Source organism: Vipera ursinii, assembly GCF_947247035.1.
Source record: "Vipera ursinii genome assembly, chromosome: 2".
NCBI lineage: Eukaryota > Metazoa > Chordata > Lepidosauria > Squamata > Viperidae > Vipera > Vipera ursinii.
In genome coordinates, this window is record NC_139513.1 from 150,290,141 (window position 1) to 150,303,164 (window position 13,024).

General features: G+C 41.0%; 1 protein-coding gene across 2 annotated transcripts in view; it reads left to right on the top strand.

The window, feature by feature from the left end:
* ATF7 (activating transcription factor 7) overlaps positions 1-13,024 on the top strand; it is a 112,726-nt gene that overhangs the window by 20,460 nt on the left and 79,242 nt on the right. Inside the window, exon 2 of one of the 2 annotated variants that reach the window (XM_083353674.1) lies at positions 431-546. The exons of the other annotated variant lie outside the window; for it this stretch is intronic. The gene's annotated coding sequence lies outside the window, so the exon portion shown is untranslated. The remainder of the gene's footprint in view (positions 1-430; positions 547-13,024) is intronic. 2 annotated transcript variants of the gene reach the window in all.

The window sequence follows — 13,024 nt, forward strand, 5'->3', positions numbered from 1 at the left end:
CCACCATCAATACATAAAATATACTTGTGGGAAGCATCCTTTTGACTGAATTTTTGATGGATGAAATGTGGTCTTTGTCGACCAATTGATGGGAGACATGTGCACAGACAGTTGTGAAAACACGCAAGGACAATTCTCAATATAAATAGGCAGAGGATCGTGTTTCTTCTCAAATGGATGACAAATATAGATTAAGAAGTGTTGAGCCTTTAAAGGTGTTCAGTTTTTATTTGAGTCCTATGGGGTGGGGATGCTACTATAGTTACTTTTTTATGTATTCTGCAAATCTCAGAATGTGGTCTAGTTTGCCAAGGCTCACTAATCAATTTTGCTATCAATTTTTTTTTAAGGTGCTGATTGAGTGAACTCTTATGTTTGGGTATTGTCGCTGATTTTTGTGTGTGTGTGTGTGTGTGTAATCCATCTTTAGAATGCAATCAATTATGGGAAAAACCTGAGATGACTATTTCAACTATAATTTGCAAGATTATTTCATCAGGGAGAAAAGGAAAATAAGTCAAGAGCCTAATGAAAGCCTTATGAAAGGTATGTGTATCTTCTTTGCTTCAGCCTCTGCATCATCTCCTGAATATGTAAACAAACTGCTTATGAGCATGATGTTCTCTAGGACACATAATTAGCCCGGGGCCCCATTCCAGCTCAGGAATCTTTTTTTTATCCCAGTTTTTAAAATTTGAAATGTGACATAGTCTCCAAACATTGGGTTTACTGGAATTTTAAACTTAGTCTTTCAAGTTTTAAGGATTAGTTTAATGCTTTTTTCTCCTCACTGAAGCCTAGTCTGGTCTGCTATTCCCCAGATGTCCCTTGGGAAGTCTTTACGTCAGGCCACAGCCCCTTTAGAACAGACCCACACCCATGTTCACCCACCTCCCATGGGGGAAGGAGAGAGATCAGGAACCCCCATTTTGGGGCTTCCCAACCAAATCAAATTGCAAGAGTAATATATTGTAATTGTGTTTAACTATTTTATGATTGTTTGCTGCCCAGAGACACTTGCTTGATTTGGGTGGATGTAGAAGTTGGAATAAATGAATAAAAGCATCTAGATTGGAGATTGGGTGGGGCCACCTTGTAAGCCTGTAATACAATACCAAAAACTTACCATCCTCCATAGACAACTGTCAGTCCCTTCTTCAATCTTATCACCAGAATATTTCTAAAGAAAAAAAAAAGGAAGATTTCTATGATAGGCCTCGCTATTAAGACCAGGGCTTTTTTTCTCATAGAACACTCAGAACGGAGTTCCGGCACCTTTTTTGGATGGAACCTTGTAGAGTAGGCATGTGTGAGTTCCGGCACCTTTTTCTTTTACAAAAAAAGCACTGATTAAGACCAACCACTGCCTTTTTTTTTAATCTGTTAAGGAACTTTCAGCTAATAGGCTAAGCCCTATCCATGCCTCATTCAAAATCTTTGAATAAGTCATCCCTTGACTGTTGACGTGGTACCAGTTGCTAACTTGCTAAAGAAATGTCAGAGGTAAGAGTGCTCTATGCCAAAAAAAACCCGAAGTGGTAGATCTCCCACCTAGCCATTCTGAATCGCTGGCACAGCAATTTGCTTATAAATTCTCAGATTCACAGAAATCTTGAGGCCATTTTGATAACTAGGGAGAGTCCGACCACATTATCTAGGACTGCTTCTGGCCTGTGAACTTTAACAAAAGGAAATAAATAGGGTGTTGTTTTAGTGTCTCTGGTCACTTGTGTTCTTGAATTAGTGCCTGATTGCAGGAGACTGATACTACTAGTCTTAAAAGAGGCTGTGATGCACCCTCTCTTTCAAGAGGCTCTCCTTTTTGCCAGTGGCGTAGCGTGGGTTGTCAGCACCCGGGGCAAGGCAAGTGACGTCACGGCACCGCCGAAAAGATGCGCCCCACAGCGGCGTAGACTTTCCAAGAAGAGTCGCGCACATGCGGGATGCTTCCGGGTCCCTCGAGGGCGGCTGGGCGGCTGCATTCAAGCTCGCACGTGAGCCCCGCTAAATAAAACCATGCATGCGCATGAAGCTAGGCCGGCCGGCTGGCCGGCGAGTCCGTCTTCGCTTGGCGAAGCCTTGCGGGGCGCTTGCGGTTGGCCTGAGCCTGGGCGGAGAGTTGGGCGCTTCTATTTATTTTATTCAGTTTATGTGGCTGCCCATCTCACCTGCCGGACTCGTTTCGCTTTGCAAGAAAGAGCAGCTTGAGAGCGGAGCCAAGCCGACTCTGTGCAGCCCTTGGGGCTCCCTGAGCAGCTCAGTGCGAGCGCCCCCCCCAGATGTTGCATCTGGTGTGGCCGGCCCCCCCTGTACCCCCCACGCTACGTCACTGCTTTTCGCATCTGATAAGGATTGCCCAGGCTCTAAACTGCTCTTCTGGAGAAAGGCTATTGAGACTACAGTCAATATGCAGCCGTAGAGCACCTTAAAGGAATCATATTCCTTTTCAACCAGGATTCAGAAGATGGTAGAGGACAGGGAGGCCTGGAGGAACGTTGTCCATAGGGTCGCGATGGGTCGGACACGACTTCGCAGCTAACAACAACAACAACAACAATGGAACTAAGATATGATTGGTTGTTCCTATAGAAGATGACCTTGATTATGACCTGTGTGGGGGAAATGGTTCATTTCTTGCACTTTGGGGCCTTTCAGCAGCTTTTGACGTTATCCATCATGGTAGCCTTCTGGACTACATGCAGAGAACTGTTTTAAAGTTCCGTTGTGTTCCTAGAGAGTTCTAGTCAACGGACAGGAGAAAATTAAGGCAGATTCTCTGAAATGTTGCAGAAATTAGTTTTCTCTCCCCAGGTTTTTAATAACTACATGAAGCTGCAGGAGGTCATCCGTTGTTTAGGATACAATATGTTAATGATGCCGAGTTGTACAGTTGTTACTCCCATACCAGATGAAGCACACTCTCAATATCTTGATCCATTGTCTGGTGCCTGGGAAGTTTGAAGAAACAGGATCACAGTGCGGGGTACTCCTGATTTCAGCAGCTACTGCTCGATGGATAGATGGAAGCCATGGCCAAGAGGCCTTTGCTCAGCTCTAGCTAGTGTACCAGTTGCCCTTATCGCAAATGTTAGGACTTTGCAACAGTGATTCATACTCTCATTGCCACTTGCTTGGGATCATTGCAACGTGGTCTACGTGGAACTGCCTTTGTAAACCACCTGGAAGCTTCAACTAGACCATTATACTTGTGTTCAAGTCTTGCATTGGATACTTAATGGCTTCCAAGTGAATTTCAGAGTGCTGGTTTGGACCTTTAATGCCCTACATGGCTTGGCTGGAAGATATTTCAAGGATCATTTTCTCCAAGAAACCTGTCTTAACACAAATGTCCCTAGAGAACCTTTACTCCATCCATTCATTACCAAACTTTCCACTTCATCATTTTCACAAAGTAGATGGAATGGTGGCTCATAGGAACGGCTTCTCTTTTGTCATTTTAGATAGATAACCTTTATTGTCATTTTTTTTACTGTGGGCACAATGGCACACATTAAAAATGAAATTTAGTTGCTCTCAAAGTGTACGTGTACATAACACACATTTAAACATACTATATACAACATATGTATTGACCTACACCCTTACATATAAGTAACATATAAATATTATTCACTGTCCATCTTGAATACATAACGGAAAGAGGAAGCTTGAGAGTTCACAAGGTTAATGCTGTATGGAACGAAACTGTGACTGAATCTGGATGTTCAGCTGCGGATACCACGGAGCCTCCTCCCAGAAGGGAACAAGGAAAACAGGTCGTGAAGAGGATGAGTAGTGTCCCAGATAATCTTATGGACCCTGTTCAAACAGCTCTTCTGTGCTACGTCCTGGATGGGAGGGAGGGAAATGCCAAGGATCTTTTCGGCCTTCCTCACCACTCTTTGCACTCTCTTTTCTCCCTATTCATCAACTCCTACTTTATTAACAATTTATAAACTGTTCAGGATAGAAGCATTTATAAAAGTGTTTGAATTGTGATTATTGTCATCTACTTATTTTGGGGTTTCATTTTTTTTATTATTCTACCATTTATTTTGTATATAATTTTATTTATATTTTATTTATTCATTAGATTTGTGTGCCGCCCATGTCATCTATTCTATATTATGCCATTGATGCTTTAGCATAATGGATGATTTTGTAATTCACTAAGAGTAATTTATTTATTACGGGCAAATAAATTAATAAATAAAGTCTCCTTGGGAGATATCTGTAAGGTTGCCACATGAACTTCTCTTCCTCCTTTATAAAAGCACTTCACCTCCATGCCCCCTTTAGAAAATGTGCTACCAGAAATATTTCTTAGCAAGGGCCAGAGACTCTCTCATCGTCAGGAACAGCTGTGATATATTCTGTTGTAAAGTATCCTGGCCCTGCTGAAGGAAAATTGCTAGGAAAGTCATCTTTCTACTGCAGTTTCAACAGCCAAGTATTTGTAATTCCATATATTTCCATACTCGTACCTTCCTTAAGCACACTGTTTTTATTTTTATTTTTATTTTTTATTTTAATTCCATTTATATCCCGCCCTTCTCCGAAGACTCAGGGCGGCTTAGAAGATTAGCAGTAGCCTTCATTCTATGTATATGCCTGCTTATTAGGGCTTTCACACACACCCCCAAGCGGCATTATTACAAAGCCAGCTTAATTGCCCCCAACAATCTGGGTCCTTTTGTGCTTTCCTTGTGTCTTTCCATTCTGAAACTGCAAGAGTGGAGTGTAATGGTATGTGAGAATGACCTTGGGGATAGTGGATTGTAATGTAAAGGGAACCTTTTCCCCTTCCTCTCCATCTTTGTGTGTGTGTGTGTGTGTGTGTGTGTGTATTTATTTTATTTTATTTATTTTAATTCCATTTATATCCCGCCCTTCTCCGAAGACTCAGGGCGGCTTACAAGCTTAGCAGTAGCCTTCATTCTATGTATATGCCTGCTTATTAGGGCTTTCACACACACCCCAAGCGGCATTATTACAAAGTCAGCTTATTGCCCCCAACAATCTGGGTCCTCATTTTACCTACCTCGGAAGGATGGAAGGCTGAGTCAACCTTGAGCCTGGTGGGACGCGAACCTGCACTAATTGCAGGCAGCTGGTGTTACTTAAGGAGGCATTAGCCCACTGCTCCACCAAGGATATACACACACACACACATGCATACACACACACATGTATATGTATGTGTGTGTGTGTGTGTGTGTGTATATATATTATATATATATATATTTGCATTATTGGTTTTAACTTTGTAAGCCTCCCAGAGTTGCCTTGTGGCAAGATAAGGGATAAATAAATTTAATAAATACTAATAATAATCTCAGTCTGCAGAAGGAGAGGCAAGACACACGAGAAATGTTTCAAGAAGGGGAAACTTCCTAGATTTCCAGAGAGTAAAAGGAAACAAGAGGAGGAACAATTTCAATCCTGCAAGATTCTGTTAATAATAGAATTGGTATTCATAGCTGTGCTTCTTATGTGGACTACCTGAAAGGGGTAACATGGAACTGTGTCCTCCATCTGAAGCATGTTCAGGATCTTCTAGCTTTGCCTCTACCACTAGTGTTGAAAAAGCAGCATAGTACATTCAACACACTGTTTTTTGTTTCACATTGGAATTGAAAATTACCACATGACAAAAAAAAGCGATGATTTTGTCTGTGGAGCCATTTAAACTACTCTGCTGGTGGGAATCCAAATATGTTAGTTCTCCTGCTTCATATTTAAATACAGTGTTGGCACAAAAGTCCGATAGTCTTGGTGCATGTGATACAAGTCTTCTCATTTTAGCACACCCATGTAGAAGCACACTGTTGTATAAAGAAGCAAAAGGAAATTGATTTTCTCAGCCCATGCTTCTAACAATCATGTTAACATTAGAAGTTTTGACTCCCTGAATAGAAGCTTATGCACTTGAACATAGCCTCACAAACATTTATAAGAAAGCGCAACTAAAATTGCAGCATATGAAAGGAAAGGACAGTGTAGCACAATACCTGTGTTGTACAAATGGTATTGCTGCTTTCAGAAAAGTGCGTGAGAGCAAAAGGAATGTAGAAAGGAAGGAGATTCTAAAATCCATTGGATGAAAAATAAAATACAATTACTGAAGATAGAGTAGATATACTACTATTCCTGATTCATCTTATTTTTGCCTTCAGTTTTTATTGAGCCTCATGATAATTTTGTGAGTTTAAAAAAAACTTTTAATAGTCAAGTGTAGTTTCCTGAATCAATTGTGTATCGAAGTACATTACTGTCAAGGTGCAATTTGTGATCTCTGTAAATATTCAAAGAGTCTATCTTAACATATGACTTACCTCCTCCGAACAAGCTAACTGTTTTACTCTTTTCTGCTTAGTTTTATATTTGTACTTCCTCAGTATAGAGATATAATACTCCCACATGATGAAATAATGTACCACTTCCTGTTTGTGAAACTGGTGAGGTAGACTTCTCCTAATATTCACAACAGTGTGCTACAGTATAGTAATACAGTGCTGGACTCTGCTTGGGAAAATCCAGATTTGAATGTTGCTTCCCTTTTAGCTCCAGTGGGTAACAACTAGGTTAATGGCTAGCTGTCAGCCTCTCCTCCTCCATGGGATTGATCTCTCAGAAAAAAATGATTGGGACGTATTTTTACAATTTGGATACGGTGGCGGTGGCTCAGTGCATTAGGACACTGAGCTTGTCGATCAGAAGGTCGGCAGTTTGGCGGGTCGAATCCCGAGTGCCGCGTAACAGAGTGAGCGCCTGTTACTTGTCCCAGCTTCTGCCAACCTAGCAGTTCGAAGGCATGTAAAAAATGCAAGTAGAAAAATAGGGACCACTACGGTGGGAAGGTAACAGCGTTCCGTGCGCCTTTGGCGTCTAGTCATGCCAGCCACATGACCACGGAGACGTCCTCGGACAAGCGCTGGCTCTTCGGCTTTGAAACGGAGTTGAGCACCGTCCCCTAGAGTTGGAAACGAGAAAATATATGTATGTATGTGTGTGTGTGTATGTATATGTATGTGTGTATATATATATATATATATATATATATATATATATATGGGGTATCTTGTACCATGCAGCACAGGTGTGCATTTTTATTAGAAGGGAATATATTTTGCTTTAGGTCTGGCTGTTGTGATGTATGGTAACTGTGATGAGTGTGGATTTAGGAGCTATATTTATAGCATGGCACCAGCTGCTGCCCTTTGCAGATATCTTACAGCACAAACATGGACAAACTAAACCTTTGCTGCTGTGCAAGGAAATGGAGCTTTTTGTGAGGTGGGACTCTTTGCAGAATTCCCTTCCCCAGAAATCCTACTGGCACATTAGGAGGCCAGTTAAAGCTGTGTTGTTGTTGTTTTTTTCAGGAGACCTTTGAAATAATAGGCTGACATAACGGCTGATATTCTGTGCACTTTGTGTTCATTCATCTGGATGGTATCCATCCTACTGCTCAGCTTACTATTTCAAAGGTTGCAATTTGAAATGCGGTATTGTGAGAATATGGCCCGGAGGCTATTCTTATCGTACAAATCCTGATACAGATTTTAACAGTTCATTTAGTGACCATAACAGTTCATTTAGTGACCATGCAAAGTTACAACAGCACTGGAAAAAGTGACCTATGACTGTTTTTCACACCTGTGACTGTTGCAGCATCCCCAGGGTCACATGTTCAAAATTCAGGTGCTTGGCAACTGGCTCATGTTTAGGATGGCTGCAGTAGCTTGGGGTCACATTTTGTAAACTTCTCACAAGCAAAGTCAATGGGGAAGCAAGATTTACTTAACAGCTGTGTTACTAACAACAACTGCAATGATTCACGTAACAACAGTGGCAGGAAAAGTCATAAAACGGGGCAAACTCACTTAACACATGTTTCAGTTAGCGATATAAATTTTGGGCTCAATTGTGGTCCTAAGTCAAGGGCTACCTGTAGTCAGCTACTAGGGATTTAAATCTGTTTTGTACCTGAGATGTAATTGCCATAATGAACTGAGTGGGCTATTAAAGCAAAATGATTTGAATGTGGCCTTCCCTACCCACCTCTGTAAGAAAAATCTTGTAGCACTTGAAAGCTGGTTTATTAGCTCTTGCTTTCCGACTTCCAAAACCTGATTATTGCATTCTTAGATCTGTGTCTCTACCAGATCAATCTGATAGCCCTTGGTTATATTGCTTGGTCATGGAATTGGGCCATGAGCAAATTTGTCATGGGAATGGCACAATCCTGGCAATAGAAGGGAAAACGGCCTCTCTTGCCATTTTTCCCTTGGTCAGTGTCGGAATCTATCCTTGTTTCTCTCTTGCCAAGATCTTACTGAGCAACAGGTAATGTAACCTCCAAATTTGGGCTTTGTCTTTGTGACTTTTGTAACCTCCCTGATTTGTCCCTCTATAAATTGGGCATATGCTTTCCCATTTGATCTGGAAGTAGCGAAGAACTATGAAGATTTCAAAAACCAAGTGAAACCAAGTCTAAACAGTTTTTTTAAAAAAAAAAAGAGATTTGTGGGTTTTCTTTTTTTTTGCACATTCTTCCGTTTTAACTTTAGCTATTTATTTTAATAACAACTTTAGCATGGCTTCATATCGGAAAACTTTATATTGAAAGTTGCAATGCTGAACAATTTAAAATAACAGTAATGGTTTTTCACTGATGTACAGTGGGACAAAAAAGTATTTAGTCGGCCACCAATTGTGCAAGTTCTCCCACTTAAAAAGATGAGAGAGGCCTGTAATTTTCATCATAGGTATACCTCAACTATGAGAGACAAAATGGGGGGAAAGAATCCAGGAAATGACATTGTAGGATTTCTAACGAATTAATTCGTACATTCCTCGGTAAAATAAGTATTTGGTCACCTTCAAACAAGCAAGATTTCTGGCTCTCACAGACCTGTAACTTCTTCTTTAAGAGGCTCCTCTGTCCTCCACTCGTTACCTGTATGAATAGCACCTGGTTGAACTTGTTATCAGTATAAAAGACACCAGTCCACAACCTCAAACAGTCACACTCCAAACTCCACTATGGCCAAGACCAAAGAGCTGTCGAAGGACACCAGAAACAAAATTGTAGACCTGTACCATGCTGGTAAGACTGAATTTGCAATAGGCAAGCAGCTTGGTGTGAAGAAATCAACTGTGGGAGCAATTATTAGAAAATGGAAGACATACAAAACCACTGATAATCTCCCTCGTTCTGGGGCTCCACGCAAGATCTCACCCCGTGGGGTCAAAATGATCACAAGAACGGTGAGCAAAAATCCCAGAACCACACGGGGGGACCTAGTGAATGACCTGCAGAGAGCTGGGACCAAAGTAATAAAGGCTACCATCAGTAACACACTACCCCGCCAGGGACTCAAATCCTGCAGTGCCAGACGTGTCCCCCTGCTTAAGCCAGTACATGTCCGGGCCCGTCTGAAGTTTGCTAGAGAGCATTTGGATGATCCAGAACAGGATTGGGAGAATGTCATATAGTCAGATGAAACCAAAGTAGAACTTTTTGGTAAAAACTCAACTCGTCGTGTTTGGAGGAGAAAGTGCTGAGTTGCATCCAAAGAACACCATACCTACTGTGAAGCATGGGGGTGGAAACATCATGCTTTGGGGCTGTTTTTCTGCAAAGGGACCAGGACGACTGATCCATGTAAAGGAAAGAATGAATGGGGCCATGTATCGTGAGATTTTGAGTGAAAACCTCCTTCCATCAGCAAGGGCATTGAAGATGAAACGTGGCTGGGTCTTTCAGCATGACAATGATCCCAAACACACCGCCCGGGCAACGAAGGAGTGGCTTTGTAAGAAGCATTTCAAGGTCCTGGAGTGGCCTAGCCAGTCTCCAGATCTCAACCCCATAGAAAACCTTTGGAGGAAGTTGAAAGTCCGTGTTGCCCAGCGACAGCCCCAAAACATCACTGCTCTAGAGGAGATCTGCATGGAGGAATGGGCCAAAATACCAGCAACAGTGTGTGCAAACCTTGTAAAGACTTACAGAAAACGTTTGACCTCTGTCATTGCCAACAAAGTGTATATAACAAAGTATTGAGATGAACTTTTGTTATTGACCAAATTTTTATTTTCCACCATAATTTGCAAATAAATTCATTAGAAATCCTACAATGTGATTTCCTGGATTCTTTCCCCCCATTTTGTCTCTCATAGTTGAGGTATACCTATGATGAAACTTACAGGCCTCTCTCATCTTTTTAAGTGGGAGAACTTGCACAATTGGTGGCTGACTAAATACTTTTTTGTCCCACTGTATGCATGCAACTTACTGAACATGTGAGAAAGCAAGAAATTGGATGGAATAAACATCCCAATAAATATTGTCCCTACTTTAAATCCTGGATTAAGCAAAGCACTTGACAAAACAAATAGACTCTACAACTACCATATATATTTTTCTAGCCTAGCATTTTCAGTATGATAGCCAGGATGCCTGTTAGAAAATTTGGGAAAAGAATTAGAACACATCTATAATGGAAAGCTATTTTAGAAGATGCTATTTCATATTTTGAGAATTCTTGGCGCAAATTGGTTGGAGTTCCATTCAGTGTAAAGGATATGTGTTTGAGTTCCATGCTGAAAAGGACTAGGAGTTGAAACTATTTTCCCAATATACTAGGGAGTAAATAGCAAATTTCAATTTTTTAGTATGAAATTAATTTTGAGGCTAAATAACAAAATGTGTTATTTAGCCTCAAAAGACCAGAGATCTTTTCAAGAAAATTGGAGAGATGAAGGGAACGTTTCATGCAAAAATGGGCATGATAAAGGACCAAAATGGCAGGGACCTAACAGAGGCAGAAGAGATTAAGAAGAGGTGGCAAAATTACACAGAAGAACTATACAAGAATGAGCTTAATGTCCCAGATAATCACAATGAGGTGGTCACTGACCTCGAGCCAGACATCCTAGAATGTGAGGTGAAGTGGGCCTTAGAAAAGCTGAGCAACAACAAAGCTAGTGGAGGTGACAGTATTCCAGCTGAGCTATTCAAAATCTTAAAAGACAGTGCAGTAAAAGTGCTACACTCAATTTGCCAGCAAATTTGGAAAACTCAACAGTGGCCACAGGATTGGAAAAGATCAGTTTACATTCCAATTCCAAAGAAAGGCAGTGCCAAAGAATGTTCAAACTATCGCACCATTGCACTCATTTCTCATGCTAGTAAAGTCATGCTTAAAATCCTACAAGCTAGACTTCAGCAGTATGTGGATCGAGAACTACCAGAAGTACAGGCAGGATTTCGAAGAGGCAGAGGAACTAGAGATCAAATTGCCAACATACGCTGGATCATGGAAAAAGCTAGGGAGTTCCAGAAAAACATCTACTTCTGCTTCATTGACTATGCTAAAGCCTTTGATTGTGTGGATCATAACAAACTGTGGCAAGTTCTTAAAGAGATGGGAGTACCAGACCATCTTATTTGTCTCTTGAGAAACCTATATGCGGGTCAAGAAGCAACAGTGAGAACTGGACACGGAACCACTGATTGGTTCAAAATTGGGAAAGGAGTCCGGCAAGGCTGTATACTGTCGCCCTGCCTATTTAACCTATATGCAGAGCACATCATGAGAAAGGCAGGGCTAGATGAATCAAAAGTTGGAATTAAGATTGCCGGAAGAAATATCAACAACCTAAGATACGCAGATGATACCACTCTAATGGCAGAAAGTGAAGAAGAACTAAAGAGCCTCTTGTTGCGGGTGAAGAAGGAGAGTGCAAAACTTGGGTTGAAACTTAACATTAAGAAAACCAAGATCATGGCATCTGGCCCTCTCAATTCTTGGCAAATAGATGGGGAAGAAATGGAGGTAGTGACAGATTTTATTTTCCTGGGCTCCAAGATCACTGCAGATGGGGACTGTAGCCAAGAAATTAAAAGACGCTTGCTCCTGGGGAGGAAAGCCATGGCAAATCTAGACAGCACACTAAAAAGCAGAGACATCACCCTGTCAACAAAAGTGCGTATAGTCAAGGCTATGGTCTTCCCAGTTGCAATGTATGGCAGTGAAAGTTGGACCATAAGAAAGGCTGAGCGCCAAAGAATTGAGGCCTTTGAACTATGGTGCTGGAGAAGACTCCTGCGAGTCCCTTGGACTGCAAGGCGATCAAACCGGTCAGTCCTAGAGGAGATCAATCCTAACTGCTCTTTAGAAGGCCAGATCCTGAAGCTAAAACTCAAATACTTTGGCCACCTAATGAGAAGGAAGGACTCACTGGAGAAGAGCCTAATGCTGGGAAAGATCGAGGGCAATAGAAGAAGGGGACGACAGAGAATGAGGTGGCTGGATGGAGTCACTGAAGCAGTAGGTGTGAGCTTAAATGGACTCCAGAAGATGGTAGAAGACAGGAAGGCCTGGAGGAATGTTGTCCATAGGGTCGCGATGGGTCGGACACGACTTCGCAGCTAACAACAACAACAAAATGTGTGTTCTGTGTCTGTTAGAGATTTGGAAAATTTCAGTCACTATAGATTATTCTTTAAGGCTGCAATTTATTGGACCATTCCAGTAAGTCAACAGAAATCAGACAGAATAAAAAATGCAATGCATGTAGTACTCTAACCCAAAAGAGTAAATCTATAATAAATGACCAGTAAGTATATTAACTTTTCCTGGAGAAGATCTGTCTTTGTGGTTACTAAAGGTTAGCACTGATTTGATGGCTCATAATCAAAGTGTATTAAAATAGTATAAAATAGTAGTGAAATATAATTCTTCTAAATTCACAAGACGATATTTTAAAGTTACAAATATAGCACATGTATTAAAATGTGTAAAGACAAATTCCAGATTATTTGCCTGTGGTAAAAATTTCAGTTATGCATTGTGATCCACTTCATCATTTTAAGTACCGTAGTTTGATCAATAATTTGTAAAAAAAAAAAAAAACTTCCTCAAATCTGCAATTAATCCTACTTTGCAATTTCCATTGAACATCACAGATTGCTTAAAAAGAAATATCATTACAGGATACAGATTATTCCAATCGT